The 20,015-nt window shown below is 45.3% G+C and overlaps 1 long non-coding RNA gene across 1 annotated transcript in view; it reads left to right on the forward strand.

The window, feature by feature from the left end:
- Positions 1 to 1,316: 1,316 nt before the first annotated feature.
- LOC146783974 (uncharacterized) overlaps positions 1,317 to 20,015 on the forward strand; it is a 45,853-nt gene continuing 27,154 nt past the window's right edge. Inside the window, exons 1-2 of the long non-coding RNA XR_014970686.1 lie at positions 1,317 to 1,445; positions 5,050 to 5,340. This is a non-coding gene — a long non-coding RNA (uncharacterized LOC146783974). The remainder of the gene's footprint in view (positions 1,446 to 5,049; positions 5,341 to 20,015) is intronic.

Consider the following 20,015-nt stretch of genomic DNA (forward strand, 5'->3'; position numbering starts at 1 on the left):
TGACAGAAACAACTCTTTGCACTTTGACAGTTGCCATCCAATGACTTTGAAGAGACATCTACCATACTCACAATTATTAAGAGCAAAAAGGATATCCTCTCAACCTAGTACATACACAACTAACCAACACAGAATACTTGAGAGATACAAAGACAGAAAATACCCGGATATGGTTTTGAATGTAGCGAAGGAAAGGGCTGAAGCCACCAACCGGAAAGATTTGTTAACCCCTCACAAAACAGAAATGTCCAACAATAGACCAGTCTTCGTGTCAAAATTTTCAACCAGAAGCCATCAAGTGAAAAAAATCATATTAAAGAACTGGCCCATGATCAAGAATGAACCGGATTTTATTGGCATCTTCAATAGCACACCACTATTTGCATACCAACGTTCCAGAAACATTAAAGATTTGTTGGAGGCAAGACCGCAACAAAAAAGTGCCATATACACAGGAACCAAACCGTGCCTTAATTGTAGTCACTGCAACAATATCATTCGAGGCAACACTATGAACCATCCTACAACTGGCAAAACCATCAGATTATTCACCAACGCAACTTGCGACACTAAAAACATCGTATACTTACTGAAATGTCCCTGCAGACTCCCATATGTGGGGAAGACGGAAAGAAAAATGAAAGTCCACATAACTGAACATAAGAGTACTATAAGGAACCAAGTCATGAAAGCACCAGTAGCGGCACACTTTACCAGTTATAAACATAACATGAGCCAGCTAAGATTCTTGGTATTGGAGGTTGTGCCTGTAAGACAGGGTATGGACAACAAAAAGAGACTACTACAACGCGAAATGTACTGGATTAAAAAACTGGACTCTTGCCACCCAAAGGGGCTTAATGAACGTATGGAGTTCAGTTGTTTCCTGTGAATACATTATAATGAACGAGCACGCCTTAATATGTTTACATATATACACAATGTAACCTTGGTTTGTTTATGATTTCAGCAATTCCAGGACAGTATTTTTGATAGTTCAATTTTCCTTCACCTCACTCTAGATATATCACTATTCATTTGGTTATCCTTTTTTTTTATTTATTATATATTTCTGTATGTTGATCATAATACTTCTATCCTCCCGTCTTACTTGATAGCAAATCTTGTTATGAATTTATAACTTCATAACAAATTTATAATACTTGCGCTGATTAGTGTTTTTTTTTTCACTGAATATGCTTTGTATCTTATCACACACAACCATAATAAATCCGCACACAAAGAGTTTTTATCCAGACCACCAGCAATATAAGATGGGCGACAGTTTTTTGTTTCTCTGCCTGTCGGTGGCTTCCACCCGGGAACCAATGAACCTTCAGCGTCTACGTATGTGGCTATTTGTATATTTACGTGCTAACCGGAAACACACATTACCGTTCCACAGAAGTTCACGAGCATAGAACAGCCCAGCGTTTGGTTACGCGGTAAGATTCTGAGGATTTTGATTCCCGTGGCTTCACGTTAAAGGCACTTGAGACGCGGTCACTGTGATAGGAACCTTTTTGTTTAAATAAATATCGGCACACACAACGCATTGAATTCACATTAAAGACGTTTGGGATGCGGTTACTGGGATAGGTATCTCTCTGTTCTAATAAGTCGCGGCGCACGAAACGCATTGGCCTTTAACGTTCACCTTACTTATACGCAATATTTGGTGATTATCCATTTTTGAAATCACGAGATCACAACTCCACTATAACCCTTTTCTAAAGAGCACTGTTCTGTTTATTTGTTTATTACAGTCAACCGATGCGTAAGTGTTTCCCCGGTTAATAAATCTGTAACCCTTGCGGTTTAGATGCGCTCAATTAATTTACTCACTCTCCCTCATTCATTTATATCACTTCTATTTTTTGTGAAACCACAACAATTTTCTAACAACACGATCGTATAACGTTCACTGATTTCATCATCTTAATCGCCCTTAACTGTGTGCTTGCGTGAGGGCAACTGACGTCCATGGAGTATAGCGCAGTTTTTGTATATTTTTTTTTAGATCACTTGCACTGCCCCCGAAGAAGGGCTCAGTCCCGAAATGCATAGGGAAGCACAGGATTAACTGAAGGTAATTCAGGAAGTGGAATTACAACTTCATAGAAAGTGACACAATGTATACCAAATGAATTAATTGTGATGCAACAATGAAGAAGACGATACATTAAAAAATGGCAATTGAATTGGGATGTGAACAAAGTTTATTGTTTTTATTACACGAAACGGATCTACATTATAAAGGAGACTACGTCTCACAGGAGTGCTCAATGGGCACACTATTATTAATTTAATAGTGCTAATTTTTGTTGATATTGAATCTAACTCCCGATGGTTAGAAGGAGGTACCCATTAGCACCCAAAGTCAGAAAGTGATTAACTCAGTTACACAAAGCCACATACATCGAGTGTGCCACACACCATTTCATCAATACGTATTACAGAAGAGGCCACGGACACTTTTGCCACTGTTAGAAATTTGGGTTTCTGGTTGGCTAGAGTATGCACCTCAGCCAGGCGAACCCACTACTCTAGTCAGGACAGGTAGGTTACATGCTAAAGATAACCTCTGCTCATGGCCTGGTAGCTTGGCGCAGACCAGTCCGGTTTGTCATCAGAGGCAATGTGTAAAGTGTTTGCACAACACAAACATACAGAAACACAATGAATACACCACAAAAGAGACCCTAGACTGGATTATATAAAAATATATCTAGTATATTATACATAAAACATGACCAAAACGACATGAGTTTTAAAGACTGTGCATCCAAGGCAATTACACAGATGTTACTCAGTATACTGGACAATGCAGGGCAAAAACTAAATACATCAGGGAAAACTTAGGGCATACAATTCAGCAGTTTGGTTAAAGGAAAAATACATTAATCACCAGGTAACATCCTTTTTTTTCAGTTTCAAAAACATAAGTTCATTGAGTACAAATGGATAGACATCACTACAATATCAATAGTAACACAAGGGCTGAGTTTAAAAAAATCATACTTATGGACGGAAATCAAAAGAAAGAGGCGAGACTAAAAGTATCAATAGGTATAAAGCTAGAACGAGGATAGGTAAGGAAAATATGGCAAATAATGGTAGTCACAATATAACAAAATTCAAGGAGGCTGAGCAACTTCTTGTATAAAGGGAATGGGAGCAAAATATTTTTTAGCGCTATCATATAAAAAGTGCGTAATGGGAGACCATAGTTGTAAGCATTTCTTGGCAAGAAACATAGGAAATACAAAGGTTGCACAAAGACTATGGGTATGACAAAAAGAGTACCACCAAGCTAAGTATGAGAGTTTGGATGCAACCTTCCAGTTTTTAGGTCTCGCATAGAGCAGAGCATGCGCGGCCTCAAATAATCGGTATTACTATTGAAACTCCACCCATTACATTTGTCTTTGTTTTGTCGCTTGCCATTGGTGGAATCTGGCATTGCTGTTCTTATCTTGCTCATTGTTGGCTTGTGGTCCGATACATCACTTCCTTTTTCTTCCCTTTCTGGAGGAAACAGCATGGACCAACTACAGTTAACTTACACTGCTGGCTGCTATCTTTTTAATTAGGGACTACTTTTTTTCTTTGCTGCTCGCATTTCCACATCTAGCAGCTTCCTGCAATTACCCGACCCTATTTACGTGGGATTTATTCATAATTAAATCACACTTAAATGATGCAGCCCACGTTGAGGCTCGAACCCTGTTTTTTCTGCTCCAAAGTCAGCAGCCTTATTTGTTGAGCCACCTCCTCGCACCATTTGTTATACTTGGTTTCAGATGCTACATTTCTCCATCTCAACCCTGTTTTTTTAATTGTACCTGTCTCCCCCTCCATGTGTATTATTCTTTTAATTTGTCTCTCTCCACCCCCACTCTGAGATCGCTGTTTATTTTTAAATAATTAAATAATGCAGCCGAGGCTCGAACCCTGTTCTCCAGCTCCAAAGTGAGCAGCTCGAACCCTGTTCTCCAGCTCCAAAGTGAGCAGCTTCTGCGTGGGCAGCCTGCCATCTGTTTTGTGTCAGGTTACAAATGCTTTCACTTTCGTTGCTTCGCTGCCGCTGCCCAGCGAGCACACACCACTCGTTCACTTTCTTGTTCCTCTTCTTCCCTCTCTGTCTAGCTCCTTCTCAATTAGTGAAAACCGTGACTTCAACAAACAGGGTTCTCACTCTTTCTTTTCTCCTTTCGTGTATTTGTTCCCTTGTGAAATGGATCCAAAAAAGAAAAACACTTTTGCTGAAAATGCCGTCTTTTCTGACATTTTTCTATTCCAAAGTGCAGCCTCGAGAAAAGGTTTAAAATATGAGAAATAAATAAATAACTAAATAAAACAAGACATAGTGTTCGCAAAGTGGCCAGATTGGTTTGATTCACACCAGAACATTAGCGCCACTTTACAGAGTTTGCCAGTGAAGCACTAGTAGCTTTTGTTTGCTTGTCTTTCTTTGAAAAACATTATTTTCCCTGGGCGGGGAAGTGCTCCAATCTTGGAGGTACTGCAATACCTGGTTAATATGTGGATTAACCAGATGAACCCAGAGTTCCCCCTACTTTTCTTTTTCCACTTCGACCACTGGCTCTGACGCGCACTTTACGGCCATTTAAAACGTTTCATACCAGAAACTAATTGGCCAAATGCACACCGGCTCACAAAAGCAGCAGCATCGAGAAAGGCGGGGCCGGTATCGGCCCTGCTGCAGATATGGCAGGGCACTGACCCCCTCCCCCCCTCGCCTGCTCGCCCGGCCCGGCGCGTTTCACACGTGTCAGTATGACGCAGTGGGCGCGCCGCAGCGGGGATTGGCTGATGGGGGCGAACCCTTGGCCCAGAAGCGATTAAGGCGCTTCTGGGTCGGGGGGGGGGGTAGGGGGCAGGCCAGTTAGAACTGGCCTGCCCCCAGTAGGAAGAATAAAAGGCCGGGGAGCTTGGGACTCGGACTCTTTGTCCCGCGCTCGCAGGCATACAGCACACAGCCTCTGGGAGGCTGCTAACTTTTTGTTTACTTTGTTTTTACTGCAGATCTTCGTGTTGGATTTCGTGGACGAAGTGCGTCGTTGAAGACTCGGGCGGAGAGCAGAGTGGGCCCAGTATTCTCACCGACAAAAGCGGGAGTTCTCAGACGATCAGTGCAGCGCCTGGCGGGAATGTGTGCTGCATCACCGGAGGACCGTGGAGGTTGCCTTCTCGAGACCCGCGGGATGACCAGTGCCTGTGTCGGGCTCGTCGGCGGAGAAGGCGATCGATCGTGAGGGGAACAGCTGTGTCTGTCAGCTGCGATGCGAGCGGCTGCCTCCGCCTTTGATATTGATGGTGAGCATGCGCTTGGCTGTAGTTGAGAGTTCATTATATGTGAGTACTTGAACGCATGGCAATTCCAGAGCAGTGTGGCTGTTTCTTCTAGGACTGTTGTGCTTCTTCTATGTTTGTCTGTTTACAGAGGGTACAGCAGTCCTTTAACTCCTCTCACTCCCTCTTTAGAATATTAGCCACTTGTACCCATGTTGTATGTGTGAAAGTGGCCTGTTATGTCTCTCCTAATTTAAGGTGGTTAAACCGTGCTTCGTGTTTGCCATCCATCTTGGTGTTGGGGCAACGAGGCAGAAGTGGGTCACTGTAGATATTATCAAAATACAGACAATGTGGCAAGGATTTGCATTGCGGGTTTTTAAGGAACGGAGCAACTTAAATATTGTGTAGCTTGGTCGGTGTTTGAACTTGATTTTAGTGTAGCTCAGCTAGTCGTGTGTGGGCTATAATTTAAACTGCACGGCAAGGTGGGAACAGCAATAGGCTACGCTCTGCATAAAACAAAGCATGCACCGTTGGGTTCGCTAATGATAATGAATTTCAACAGCACCAGCATCCAACTTTAACCTAATTTACAGCTAAAAAACAAAAGATCATGCACTATATGAGAAGAAGCCCCGTATATTTAAATTACATTTTGAAAAGGGGGAGAGGATGTGGTTTGATGGCTAGAGCTGCCGACTTTGGGGTTGGAAACCAGGGATTGAGCCTCGGGGTAGCGTACACATCCTGTGAGTATGGGCAAATCTCCCCACACACACTAAAAAAGTACATGAACGTTTCCTTGTGTAACGTAACGGGTGCTCATGTAAAGCGCTCCAATACTTTCGGGGCGAGTTCGCGCTTTAAACATTGAAATTGGACCATATCCTTCCATGCCTTACACAAGTTCTCACAGGCTAAAAAACGGTCACGTCTTATGTTCCCTTGCGGAGCACAACTATGTTAGTTGTATGATGAAGTGCTTATATGCTAACAATCCGCCTCTGATTTAGAGGCATTACCATAATTCTTATACCGAATTTCCAGCGCAACTCTGCACTAAGCACTCCCATTTAAAATAAATGTATTTCAATGATCCTCGTGTAAGTCATAGGGTGCAGTTACACGCTGTCGAAAAGACAGTCCGTTTTTCTAGGTTTTGTCTTGTACGGCAACGTGTACTATGTTGTGCTATGTTATGCAACGGGTGTTAAGCTAGGCGGTCTCAATTGAAAGTGAGTACGATGCTCCTCAAGTATTGCGCATGGTAGGCACTCTCCTTGGGGTGATTCCAATGTTACCTCATGTGATGCGACCAGTGCTATGCAGGGTACTCCCAATTGTAAGTCGGATTCTAGGGTCCCTGAGGTAGTGCAGCTGGTGTTATGCTAAGCGCCTTTAAATTTTTTGAGTCCGATTTCAATGTTCCTTATGTGATGGGACTGGCAGGACGCTCTCAAGGGAGTCTGCTTCCAATGTTCCGGAGGTAATGCATTTGGTCTTATGTTAAGAGCTCTCAATTTTTGAGTCTGCGATTGCGGTTGACACCCCTGGCAAAGGTATCTGGTAGTGGAGACCGCACCTGCAGGTGAATGCAGACGAATAAGGCGGCTGATGTTTACCCCGCTTTTTTCAGTTTTCCCAAATGAAAGCATGAGCGTTCAATTTAATGCAACAGTATAGATGCCATACATTAATGAAAAGGATGGGGAACGCACCACGCGCAATAGATTCAATGTTACTTCCTGAAGCTAGATCATTGTCTTATGAATTATGGTTTGCTTTCAAAGCAAAAGGATATTGGGCACTGTAGATTGCTTTGAGTTTTACAACATTACAGGCTTCGGATCAATTGGGAACACATAAGGGTTGTACATGTAAGTCAGTACTCAGTGCCTTAGATGCAGCATGTACATTTGACCCATTCTAAACTGTCTGGAAATTCATTAGATGGCTAAAGCAATGCCTTGGCCTGTATTACAAATACATTAGGTAACACTGTAGGAAGCTGTGTTAAGGGCATTGGCATTCGATATTGAGGAATAAAGTATGCAGGGATTGGAACAGTATATTATGAGTCAGTGTTTTGCTTCGGGGGTTTCAGCAAGAATATTCATACAAAGTGGAACAACATGGCCTAAAGCGTCCTATGGTGAATGTACCTGATTTACTGGTAAATCTCTTGGGATTACGAGGGGTGTGTGCCATGGCCTGTAAGCCAAGTGCTGCTAGTGGGCCTGTACCGCCAGCGTTGCCACCCGTCGGGGTAGCCCTTTAAAAAATGTATGTCAGACCTATCACTTTAGGGTCTGCTCACACAGTTGGTAAATTGCCATGTTGGTCCAAACCTTCATTCCTTTACATATAAGTTACCTCTACGGTAGGCTACAGGATTCCACATTGGGCGACATTACTTACTTAGTGAGTTATGCTTAGCATATTAAAGCAATTTCTTTACATGGTTGTGAGGTCAGGCCCACTAGGCACTGGCCTCAGGTGAGGGTCACTTAGGTATACTCTCAACCCGTATGACGTCAAAAACAGTACATCCCAGGCCTTGTTGTCACACCTTCAAGGGTATCCGTGTGTGCGGTGTGGTGGTACATAGGAATTAGGGGTCTGGGTCAAAATCCCTAGGCACCATGTGCAGGGCAAGTGAACTTTAGGAGGGCGTTATGTCACACGGTGCCTCTGCACTGGTCCGCTTATACACGTAGGCATTGGATTACGGTGTCTGCTCACAGTGTCTATACACCCTCATGCGCATACATGTAGTCACAATAATGTATTGTATCACACGGTATCTCTGCACCCATGTGCCTGTGCACTTGTACCTTGGATGGCCGTGTGGCACCACACGGTACCATCGCTCCCCTGGTGCGTGTACAATGCGGCATTATATGCCTGGGGTTGTCATGCTGTATCTATGCACCATTGTGCCTGTGCACTTACACAGTGAGTTGTATGTGTGGGGTCGCACATTACTGACGTCCTTGGGCCTGTAAATAAGCAGGTTATTCCTGTGTTGTGTCGCGCTGGACCAACTCCCCTCCCTGGAGCTGGTTCACATTTGGGGTATTTGGGGTCCTATGTTGTCAGACCCACGCAGGATCAACGCATCCGTCGGCCGGCAGATTATGGGGCCTGGTGGTGTCACACCTAGAGACAGGTGTAGTATCGGCAGTATCAATGCACCCCTTGGCGTACAAATTATGGGTCCGGCGGGCGTCACAACAGTACCTATGCACTTTAAAGCCTGGGGGTGTGGGTGTAAAGGGGGGGGGTACAGTCTCACGAAGTAGCGCTGACTTGAGAATCGTTTTGGGCATCTGAAAGCATAAGGCACTAATCATTGATCTTTGATTTTCATTTATGTATGACTGGATCCACGCCTGATGCCTGGGAAGTGCTCCACACCAATATGACTGCAAGATGTGGACAATCAAGGGGACCGGTAGATCCGGAACGTGAGTGGCAAGCGACGGCATCAAGTGTGATGGGTGATCAACCCAGGGGCTCAAGTGGTGCCAGCATGAGACAGTGCTCCCTATGCATTAAAGTTGAAGTGTATAGTTGTCACCCAAGTGTTGTTGCCATTTGTGGTAAGTCGGCAGTACGCTGTCTTACAGGTGTATACCTTGTCAGCTGCCCATGCATTATAGTTGAAGGGTATAGTTGTCATCCATTTGTTGTTGCCATTTGTGTTATGGTAGCAGTACTCTGCCTTACAGGTGTATACCTTGACCTCTTGTCCGAAACACAGGTATTAAGGGCAGATGCGACACATCAATTCCCGTGTCATGGAACGGTTAGCTGCCATTACGGCGCCTGTGCTCGCAGGCGCCTTCGTGGTGGACACTGCGCAGTGTTGAGATGCTCCGTGTAGGAGGATAGGCTGGCACTGAGCATATCCCAGAACATAGTGGTCGGGTGCAGGTAGTTTACGGTTTACATGATATGCTTAAGGGAGAAGCGTGGGGCCTGTGGGGCACTCCTTGGGTAGTCTTACAATGGTATAGTTTCACCGGCAATGAGTAGCATTGTCTGGGGTGACGTGATTATCCGGCGCATCGCGAGGTTATGAAGTGAGGCCGGGTAGGGGCTCCAAGACCGCATGTTAAGTCCCTATGAGTAAGCCAGCCCTAGCATTATTATCCTGCAACTTGGGAGTGACCGGGTAAAAAACTATTCCTCAACACCCCTTGTCATTAAACTGGTTTTTGGCCATTAAGGTGCCTGTGCTCGCAGGTGCCATCACAGCGGTCACTGTGCGTTGTTGGGATGCTCCGTAGTAGGGGCAGCAGCCAACACAGAACCTATCCTAGAACATATTGGTTCGGTTTCGGTGGTTCATGATTCCCATGGTATGCTTATGGGAGATTTTGTGAGCCTGTGGGGCACTACTTGGTTAGTATTCCAATGGTATTAGTTACATCGGCAATGAGTATCAGGGTCTGTGAGTGGCCGGTTAACTCAGATGGTTAGAGCGTGGTGCTAATAACGCCAAGGGCGCGGGTTGCAACGTGTTACATCGCGATGCTATCAATCGAGACCATTTAGTGGCTCCAAGACGGTTTGTCAATTTTGTCTGATTCAGTCAGCCCTGGCATTGTTATCCTACACTGGGGGAAGGGGGGTGGCGGATGGTACGCCTGGGTAGAACAGCAGGAATACTTCGCACGGAAGTGGGAAAGTTGTCATGTCTATGCCCGGGGTACACCTCGGCATAGATTGCAGAGATTCCAGTAGAGAGGAGGCTAGCTAGCGTTTTTTACACCGGCAGACTATACAGACAAAGAGCTGAGCAGGGTGGTTTCACAGTATCGTTCCATGGAAAAGGGGGCCTTTGCCTTAGTCAGTTTAGGGGTTTTATGATTGATCTTCTGAAGAGACACAGTCCTCCGCCCACAATAGTTATTTTGCATTTGGGGGGGAACGACTTGGTAACATTAGGCAGAAGGGTCTTGATGGAGGACATAATCTCCGAGGTTGGCTGGTTAGTGAAGGTGTGACAGGGCTGCAGCATAGTTTGGTCGCAGATGATACCCAGATTTAAATGGAGGGGGGGAACTCTGTGAGAGCGCTGAATCACTCGGTAAAGGGGGTCAACAATAAAATAGGGAAACTGTTCAAATCTCCTAAATTACAGAACATTGCACATGGGTGTGTCAGGGGGGAACTGTGCTTCTTAAAAGACGGGGTCCACTTGACTAGGTTAGGTAAAGAAACAATGTTGGAACATTTCATAGCTTGGCTAGGGAGTTTAGGGCCGGGGGCATGACCTTTCTGAGTGACAGGATGGGGGGTCCAGATAGTCGGGCAACTATGCTGGCCTGTGGCGGTAAGGTCATGACTGGTGAGCAGTAAATTTAAGGTCCTTAGGGGCGGTGCCATTCTCAGATGGGGTCGCCCATGGGGAGGGACAAGGGGTCTCTCCTATAACTCCAGGGGCAGTACATCCGGTTGGCTGGATGGTTGCGGGGAAAGGAGGGAGTCACGCTTTCTTTAGGCTGGTTGGCCACCCCGCACTGGCATGGACGTCAATAAATGGCGCAGAGTGCAAGACCCCCCAAATTTGAATGGAGTTCAGGGAATGTATGGGGGTAGCCGGGGGGGGAAGTACCCTCTCGGTAAGCGGGCCCTCTGCGCATGCGGAACTCCTACGGGAGGGCGTGGCTAATGGATAAGGATCTGACACCGGTTAGCAACCTTGCCGTAGGCCCAAATAGGATACGCTGAAAGTAATTAATGTATGATTATGATCCAGATGTTAGATTCGGTTAGGAAAAACTATGTATTAGAGATATGTTAAGGTTAGCCATCTGATATCTGTGCATATGAATTGTAATCAAATGTCGTGTTATGTTTCTGCGTATAATTGTGTAAATATTGTTTATTTCCAAATTTTTTATTTTGTTTTCATATTTTAATAAATACGGCCGGGGGTTGTACGACCCCCGCCTCCAAAAGAAACTCCCTTCTCATGTCCATCATTAGAAATGTGGTTATGCGCACGGGGGAGGGGGAAATTCGGTAGTCCCACACCATAGAGAAAGGCGTGGCCGGTATCGGCCCTGCCGCAGATATGGCGGAGCACCGACCCCCTCCCCCCCTCTCACCTGCTCGCCCGGCCCGGCGCGTTTCATCGCGTCAGTATGACGCGGTGGGCGCGCCGCGGCGGGGATTGGCTGGTGGGGGCGAACCCTTGGCCCGGAAGCGATTAAGGCGCTTCTGGGTCGGGGGGGGTAGGGGGGGGAGGCCAGTTAGAACTGGCCTGCCCCCAGTAGGAAGAATAAAAGGCCGGGGAGCACGGGACTTGGACTCTTTGTCCCGCGCTCGCAGGCATACGACACGCAGCCTCTGGGAGGCTGCTAACTTTTTGTTTACCCACCCACCATCCCCTGTGGCAATATGGTCATTGGGTAATGAAGTTGAAGGTGTGGTTTTGTTCCTTAGGCGTTTTTCCGTTTACAGGTCATCAATCGTCGTATTTATTGCTATTCCTTGGTCAGGCGGTAAGGTCATGACTGGTGAGCAGTAAATTTAAGGTCCTTAGGGGGCGGCGCCATTCTCGGATGGGGTCACCCAGGGGGAGGGACAAGGGGTCTCTCCTATAACTCCAGGGGCGGTACATCTGGTTGGCTGGATTGGTGCGGGGAAAGGGGGGAGTCACGCTTTCTTTAGGCTGGTTGGCCACCCCGCACTGGCATGGACGTCATTAAATGGCGCAGAGTGCAAGACCCCCCAAATTTGAATGGAGTTCAGGGAACGTATGGGGGTAACCGGGGGGGGGTGAAGTACCCTCTCAGTAAGCGAGCCCTCTGCGCATGCGTAACTCCTACGGGAGTGCGTGGCTAATGGATAAGGATCTGACACCGGTTAGCGACCTTGCCGTAGGCCCAAATAGGATACGCAGAAAGTAATTAATGTATGATTATGATCCAGATGTTAGATTCGGATAGGAAAAACTATGTATTAGAGATATGTTAAGGTTAGCCATCTGATATCTGTGCATATGAATTGTAATCAAATGCCGTGTTATGATTCTGCGTATAATTGTGCAAATATTGTTTATTTCCAAAATTTTAATTTTGTTTTCATATTTTAATAAATACGGCCGGGGGTCGTACGACCCCCGCCTCCAAAAGAAACTCCCTTCTCATGTCCATCATTAGAAATGTGGTTATGCGCAGGGGGGAGGGGGAAATTCGGTAGTCCCAGACCATAGCAGAGCTGCCCCAGCGAGCTTAAAGAGACACTCGCTTCACTACACGCTCCGTGTTGCAAAGCCCACGGCTTCCCCAACCCCTGCCTCCTACGACAAACTTTAGGAAATCCAGGAATGCTGCTGATTTGATCTCAGCCGTAAAGATCCCGCAGTGTCTCAGAACCAGCTTGCTTTTTAGACATGCCATGAGCATGCGCTGTGTAGGGGTGTGCGTGATTTAAATCAATATTCTGAAAAAAGCAAGTTGGGGTTCGTCACTTTTAGTGCTACAAAAACGCCAGTGTTTCCATCGGCGAGACACCGATTTTCAAAGAAAATATTAACGTCTGCGTTTGAGAGGAAAAGGTTTCGTATTTTTTGTGATTATTTTCGATATCTGCTGGGCACTGAGGGAAAAACGTATTTATGCAACATGACTCCTATTCGGGCGGAGGTATTGTGGCTGCCTCTCAAAACACGCCTCCAGGATCTGACCAGTCACGAAGGAAGTGGCAGGTTGAATGCAATGTTTGGTAGGTGGAGTTAAACAGGACTTAACAAAGTCGACATGAATATTGAACAGACACGCAGTTTTGGAATTCAAAACTGCTGCCACACAAGACACTTTCTTTATTCACTGCCAGCTAAAATCAGGCTGTTAATAAAGGTGGCGTCTGGCCCACATGGTAGGCACTTCAGCTTTGACAAACAGGTGAAAAGGGGATAATGTGCAGTGAAACTCCAGTTCAAGAACCACGCTGTCAGCTTGAAAAGCACGCACCCCTGAGGTCAGGAAGCGGTTGTGGTATTTGTTGTGTTCCTGGCAAGCCTCAGGGATGGCTGGAAACCCCCATTGCTGCGCACCTGAGCTGCCACTTCGAGTGATTATATTTGTTGTTGTTGTATTGTTTATTAATATTCCCTGTATGTAGTTGAATTTTTCCATATCAACATTTTATTTATCTGCATTTAGTCGTTGGATTGTTTTATCTGCCCAAATAGTCAGTCACGGAGTTAGATTTTTTCTTCCCTGATCATTGCAATATGGGAAAAGTACTGCATTGTCACAAGGAATACGAGTTTGTAGTTCTTTAAGGATACGGTCCCAGTCACATACACAGTGTACTTGCAATCCTCGTAGTCACTTTTCCTACATTATCACACAGGATCTTTGTGTCTTATAAATGCTTTTGCTTTTAACCTTCTGGCTCTGTTATTTATATTAATCCAGTACACAGATTCTATATTCTGGGGCACAGGAAATTGTCGCATTTAGCCCTTGCTGTATGGTCAGGTACAGCCGAGACCCCCTCCTCCCTTATCAATACTAAGACAGTAACACGCTTAGCACAAGGAATTTGTATTTTTGGATTAGGGAGTCGTAAACCCCCCGGCCGTATTTATTAACATAAAATCAAATCAACAATTTTAATTATAATATTTAAACAATACGCAGAAAAACCATTACATTGATTACTTGGATAGGTACAGGTGTAATGTTCCTAACCTTAACCTATCTCTAATACAAAGATATTCCTATCCGAATCTAAACATTACATAATCAATAATCATAACAATAACATTTCAATTTCTGCGTATCCTATTTTGAGCCTACGGCAAGGTCATTAACTGGTGCCAGATCCTTATCAAATTATGCCCGCACTCCAACGGAGTGCACATGCGCAGGGGGCCCGTTTACCGTGAGGGTACTTCCCCCCCAGGTCGCCCCCGTACGCCCTTATGCCCGCCCTCCAACTGGAGTGCGCATGCGCAGAGGGCCCATTTCCCGTGAGGGTACTTCCCCCCCAGGTCACCCCCGTACGTCATGTAAATTCTCTCCATAAGGGGCCCTTGCAGTTATGCGCCATTTACTTGCGCCCTTGCGGGGTGGCCAAGCATCCTACTGGGAAAGCGTGACTCCCCCTCCCCCACACCCATCCAGACACCCGGCTGTAACTGCCCCTGGAGTTCTATGAGAGACCACTTGTCCCTCCCCCTTGGGCGACGCCATTCAAGAATGGCGCCGCCCTCTAAGGACCTTAAATTTACTGCTCACCAATCATGACCTTACCGCCTGACCAAGGAATAGCACTAAAATACGACAATGAACACCTTATTCAAGCAAACAATCTCCTATAATAATGGGAAAGAAACTATCAAACATATGAATAGACATTACCATGTTTACATTGAAAGAACTAAAATACAACAATAAACATGACCTGTTCAAGAAAAAAAATCTCCTAAAACAATGGGAAAGAAAATCATCACACATCTGATAAACGTAACCATGTCCGCCTGAAATTAACTTCTTACTAATATACCCTGCAAACCCTGCTTTTAGGGGACGGTGGGTGGTGAAATTAAAAATACAGCCTCCTAGCGAGGCTGTTGCCCTTGAGGGGCAGGCTGTGGGAGCGGCGAGCAAAGAAGTAGACTCCGCCGCTCCCCAGCCTTTTATTCGAACTATTCGAGCCATGCCGGTTCTAACCGGCCTGGCCTTGATGCGATGCGTGCCCCGGAAGTGATTGCAATCACCTCCGGGGCACGCCCCCAACACCTAGAGACCCATGATTGGCGGGAAGCGCCTGTCGCGTCACCCTTGCACGCGACAGGCCCACCCCTGTGTGGTCATTGGGGGCCGGCAGGACCGCCTTACATGCGGCATGTCCGATGCCGGCCCCGCCTTTCTTTATGTGCAACAAGGTTATCTTTGCACTGTGTTGCTCTGAATCTGTTGTGCGCATTGTGTAACTTATTAGCAGTAGGCTTTGGAAGTGTATATGTATAACCCCGCTGTCTGCGCGCCCACAAGTGCATCTGCCGTGGTTCTGCACTGCTGCGACATGCCACGGGCGTGACGCAAAATGATGCCCCTCCCCTGCAAAATGTGACAAAGCACCCCCACTCCCCAAGTCCCATACCTCATTATCTGTGTATTGGCGGGTATTCGTTCAATAGGGGGCACCTAAAGGGTTATGGATCCCCCCCGTGGTGCAGAAGTTTGCGTCACGCCTTGTCATAGTTGTCATAGTTTTTAACATTGTGTGCTATGTTTGGACGGCGAAAGAATCATATCAGATGTGTACGCTTGCAAAGGAATTTAATGCAGAATTCTTTCCGTGGGCTGCAGGTTCCAATCATAACTTGGTCTTAGGTTCCTGAGATAGATAACTTGGCGACAGTAGAATCTGTCAATGTGATACTTGGTACCTCAGTGAGCATAAACACTAAGGTAAATTAACAGTTACTTTTTATAATTGTTCTTCAGGGATGGCTACTCGTTTGAGCTGCAGCAATAAAACTTTATTCAGGCCCTACATTGTGGCAGCATGGTTTCACAAATACAGTCCATCAGCCCCTCTTCTGCATGTACCCTATACAGATTTGTTTTATATATATATATATTCACTTAAAAAACCATAGGTTTTACACATGTTATAGTTAGCTGTACATTTCACTCGTTAAAAACCAATGAAATTCCACGTTATAGTTAGATCAGGTAACTATAACTTGCGCGCCCACAATAAACTGCTGATGACGTCACATATTACATCACTCATGACATGGTCAGTGACATCACTCATCACATCAATGATGACATCTGAAATGACACATTGTGGATTGCGGTCGCGCAAGTTATAGTTACCTGATCTAACTATAACGTGGAATTTCATTGGTTTTTTGCGAGTGAAATGTACAGCTAACTATAACATGTGTGAAACCTATGTTTTTTTCAGTGAATTTGTACGGTTTTTTAAATGCTAAGTTATGTATTTATTTTTTATTTTTTTTTCAGATTTTTCTCTGTGCCCACACCCTGCGCGCACGGTTGCGCAGTTCATACCGTGCGCGCCTCGCCTTTTTTTACACAGTACCAATTTTTTTTTCTCCCTTGCGGGTCCTTCAATTTATTTAATAAATGTGATTGTTATTTCGTTTTTTTTTTTTTTTTTATTTGCCGTGCGCGTACGGTAAGCTTACCATACGCGCACTCCGCGTTTTTTTTTTTAAATTATTAAATTTATTTTTCGTACTTTTTGGTCCTTCGTGGACCCCCTGACAAACGCTAGGGGGTCTGCAACTCTCTTCGTTGCCCCCTTTTCACGTTATCCACCTTTGTTTTTCAGTGCGAGAGACAGAAAATGGCGGCCGACACTTTCTGATTTCGACCGATTCGAATGTTTACAGTCATGTAACCACCAATCAGAATTGAGCTTGCGCACGGCACCGTACGCGTACGGTAAGCTTACCGTAAGCGCACGGAGCGCGCTTACAGATATATATATTGATTTAAATGCTATTTTCTCAGGACCTACTGAACAGATTTACACCAGACCTGCAAAAGGCACATCTCTGACCTGAGGACTACCTCTCTGCCAAATTTCAAGTAATTCTGTTCAGCCGTTCGGGCTGTAGCTCGGACTAAAGGTCCTATGGGAAAATGCATGGGGAAAACGCGTTTTGGGACCCCCCTTTTTTCTCAGCCCCCACTTGACGAATCCCCCCGAGACTTTTAGGGTAGGAGCGGAGCGGAGCGCCCCACCTATTTTGAAAATTTCGCGAGGATTCGTCAACCGGCGCCAAAGTTATTCCAAATAGAATGTTGCGGATTTCCTATGGAAACACGGTCCTAACTATAACTATCTACTGGCGACCGCCAGTAGATAATATATATATATATATATATATATATATATATATTTATATATATATATATACATATAAATATATATATATTCATTCACTTTAAAAACCATAGGTTTTACAGACGTTAGATTTAGGAATTAGCATTTAAAAAACCTTTGAAATTCACTAAAAGAAACATAGGTTTCAGGGACGTTATAGTTTGTTGAACATTTGACTCATAAAAAAACAGAGAAATTCGCCTGTTATAGTTAGTTGAGCTAACTATAACTCGCGCGCCCGCAATGCACTGTCACATATTATATCACTCATGACATGGTCAGTGACATCACTCATGATATCACTGATGACATCTGAAATGACATTACTGATGACATCACTCATGACATCATCCACGTGACAATCTGATGCACATACTGATGCTCTAATATAAACTTTGATGCACCCACGCATTACGTCATGTATGTATGGGGTCGCGCCTGCTGCGCGTTGCGTATTTGACGAGTACATGCTGCCAGGCCCTGTGTTACATCACAGACGTATAGTATCGCGCCGTGTACACCATTCCCTTTTTTTGTGTCTCAAAAGTATATCTAAATAACTTTAAACAGTATATGAGAACACGCGAAAATCTAAATTATTTTAAACATTTATTTATTTCTAACTGTAATAAACGCGTCGGGTGCGGCCTGCTTGCGTGCTTGGTGCGCAATTGCCATGTGACCTTAAAAAAAACCATTTGATTGATTCATAACATTTCCCATTGTAACAGTTGTACGACCCCACCCATTTTACTCATTCTCTCTACAGCATTTGATGAGAGACACCTCTTCTGCTTAGAAAGCTTTTTTGAAAAGTATTTTCCTGTATACACATATCTTATACTACACACAACATGCAATGATCATCTTGATCAATATTCATGCTCTGTATATTAGCCTTCCACGTGTGATTGCCATGCATCTAAAACGTTCCTTCAAAAAACAAATATGTGTTACACGATGCCCCTGGTGTGTGTGTCTGCACATTATTGTGCTGCCTTTCGGCCTGGGTATTGCTGGCTCTAAGGAGCATAATCAGCCACGGGCAGACTGCACATCCTAGATCACATGCCATCTCATTAACGATAGTTTCCGCCCTCCCGACACATGCTACACTAATCTAAAATGCACACTCTGCGAGGTCAAAACTACAAAAGAAACACACATAAGTACACTTCCTGGCCACGCAGGAACTGAAAAATGCCCAAGTCCCCGGAATAATTATTCACACCTCTACGCTGGCCAGGCATACGCAAGCCCAGCCCACTTTGCGTACGTATAAATAGGATAACCAGAATGCCACACGTCCCTCTTCTTCCACACTACCTCAAATGATTTGTCGCATCCACCTCGCATATCACAATGCGCAATGAAAAAAAGAAATGAGGTGTACTCCATCCTGGCAATCAACAATGGCTCTAAATTGTGAGCCCTACTGCCCGTCGTCTACGAAAGGGATCCATGAGGTGTACACTCTCCTGCAATCAACACTCCATCTGAATTGTGAGCACTGCTGCCCGTAGTGTTTGCTCACACAACAATGACAGCAGATAAGCAGAGCAGCCTGGGTGCACAGGACCTCCTATTGAGCGTGCTGCGGCAAGAGGGGTTGGGTGCTTCAGCCTAGCTGCGCAGGTCCGATCAAAGGATATTGCCATGTGTTATGAGGTGATCTTTGACCTCATCCAGTCACATCCCTGTCTCATTTTAAAGACCTGCTGGACTGAACTGTAGGCCTGAGCCAGCGGGCAGCGCTGCCCTACAGACACCTCTTCAGCGCGGTGATGCGGTAGGGGTGGGATGCATCTGCCAGACTGCGCAAGTGCGAATAAGCGATATTGCCATGTGTTATGATGTGATCTTTGACCTCATTCAGTCACATCTACAGACACGTGGCGTTGGCTTTCGGACACTGTAGTGAGCTCTTTACTAAGTGTACATGGGTACAGGCTTCCACCACTGCAACACACGTGCACAATATGCTTCTAGCATGCGCTCTGTTCTTTTGTATGTGAACGTTGGCATAACATATTATTATTTAACCTTGTGTATTCTCGTGCACTCTAACTCCTCTTTGAACCACGGTTACCACTAACAGTTGGTAGATCGTACTTCAAAAACGAAGGATGCACTCAACTCCTATTTTCTATCAAGCTTGAAATAAACCTTCATTTACCTCCAGACGTTTCCACCATTAAATTACTTCGCCCTTTTCAGACATTCCATTCATTGCCACAAGAAGGGCGGAGTGGGAGCTGACCCCGCAATGATGCCCTGGCATTCTGACACCTTCCATCGTGGTATCAAGACACTGTCCCCGACTGGAGACCTGGTCAATCAGACAAACATACTCCGGACTAGGAGCTTGCACCAACACATCGTGGGACACATCAGTGGTGGCAGGTGAGCAGTGAAGTCTCGGTGTGCAAGACCTACAATTGAGCACAGTGCGGGGGAAGGGGTTGGGGTGCAGCACCATGGGTGCACAGGTGCATGCAAGCGATTTTCCCGTAGCTAATAATGTAGTACTATATTATCAAACAACGGCGATAACATTATCATCACTTTAGCGACAGGAAACTGCCGCTAAAGCGACGATAAGGGGTTGATAATATGCCCTTGTAAATTCCCATAGAAGCTCAGGTTCACATCAGAACCTGGGCTTTTAAGGGAATTCACAAGGGCATATTATCAACCCCTTATCGCTGCTTTAGCAGCAGTTCCCTGCCGCTAAAGCTGCGATAATGTTATCGCCCTTCCTTCATAATATGGCCCATAATCTCTGCCCTCATGTATTTAAT

This window comes from Triturus cristatus, chromosome 11 (genome assembly GCF_964204655.1).
Source record: "Triturus cristatus chromosome 11, aTriCri1.1, whole genome shotgun sequence".
Lineage (NCBI taxonomy): Eukaryota > Metazoa > Chordata > Amphibia > Caudata > Salamandridae > Triturus > Triturus cristatus.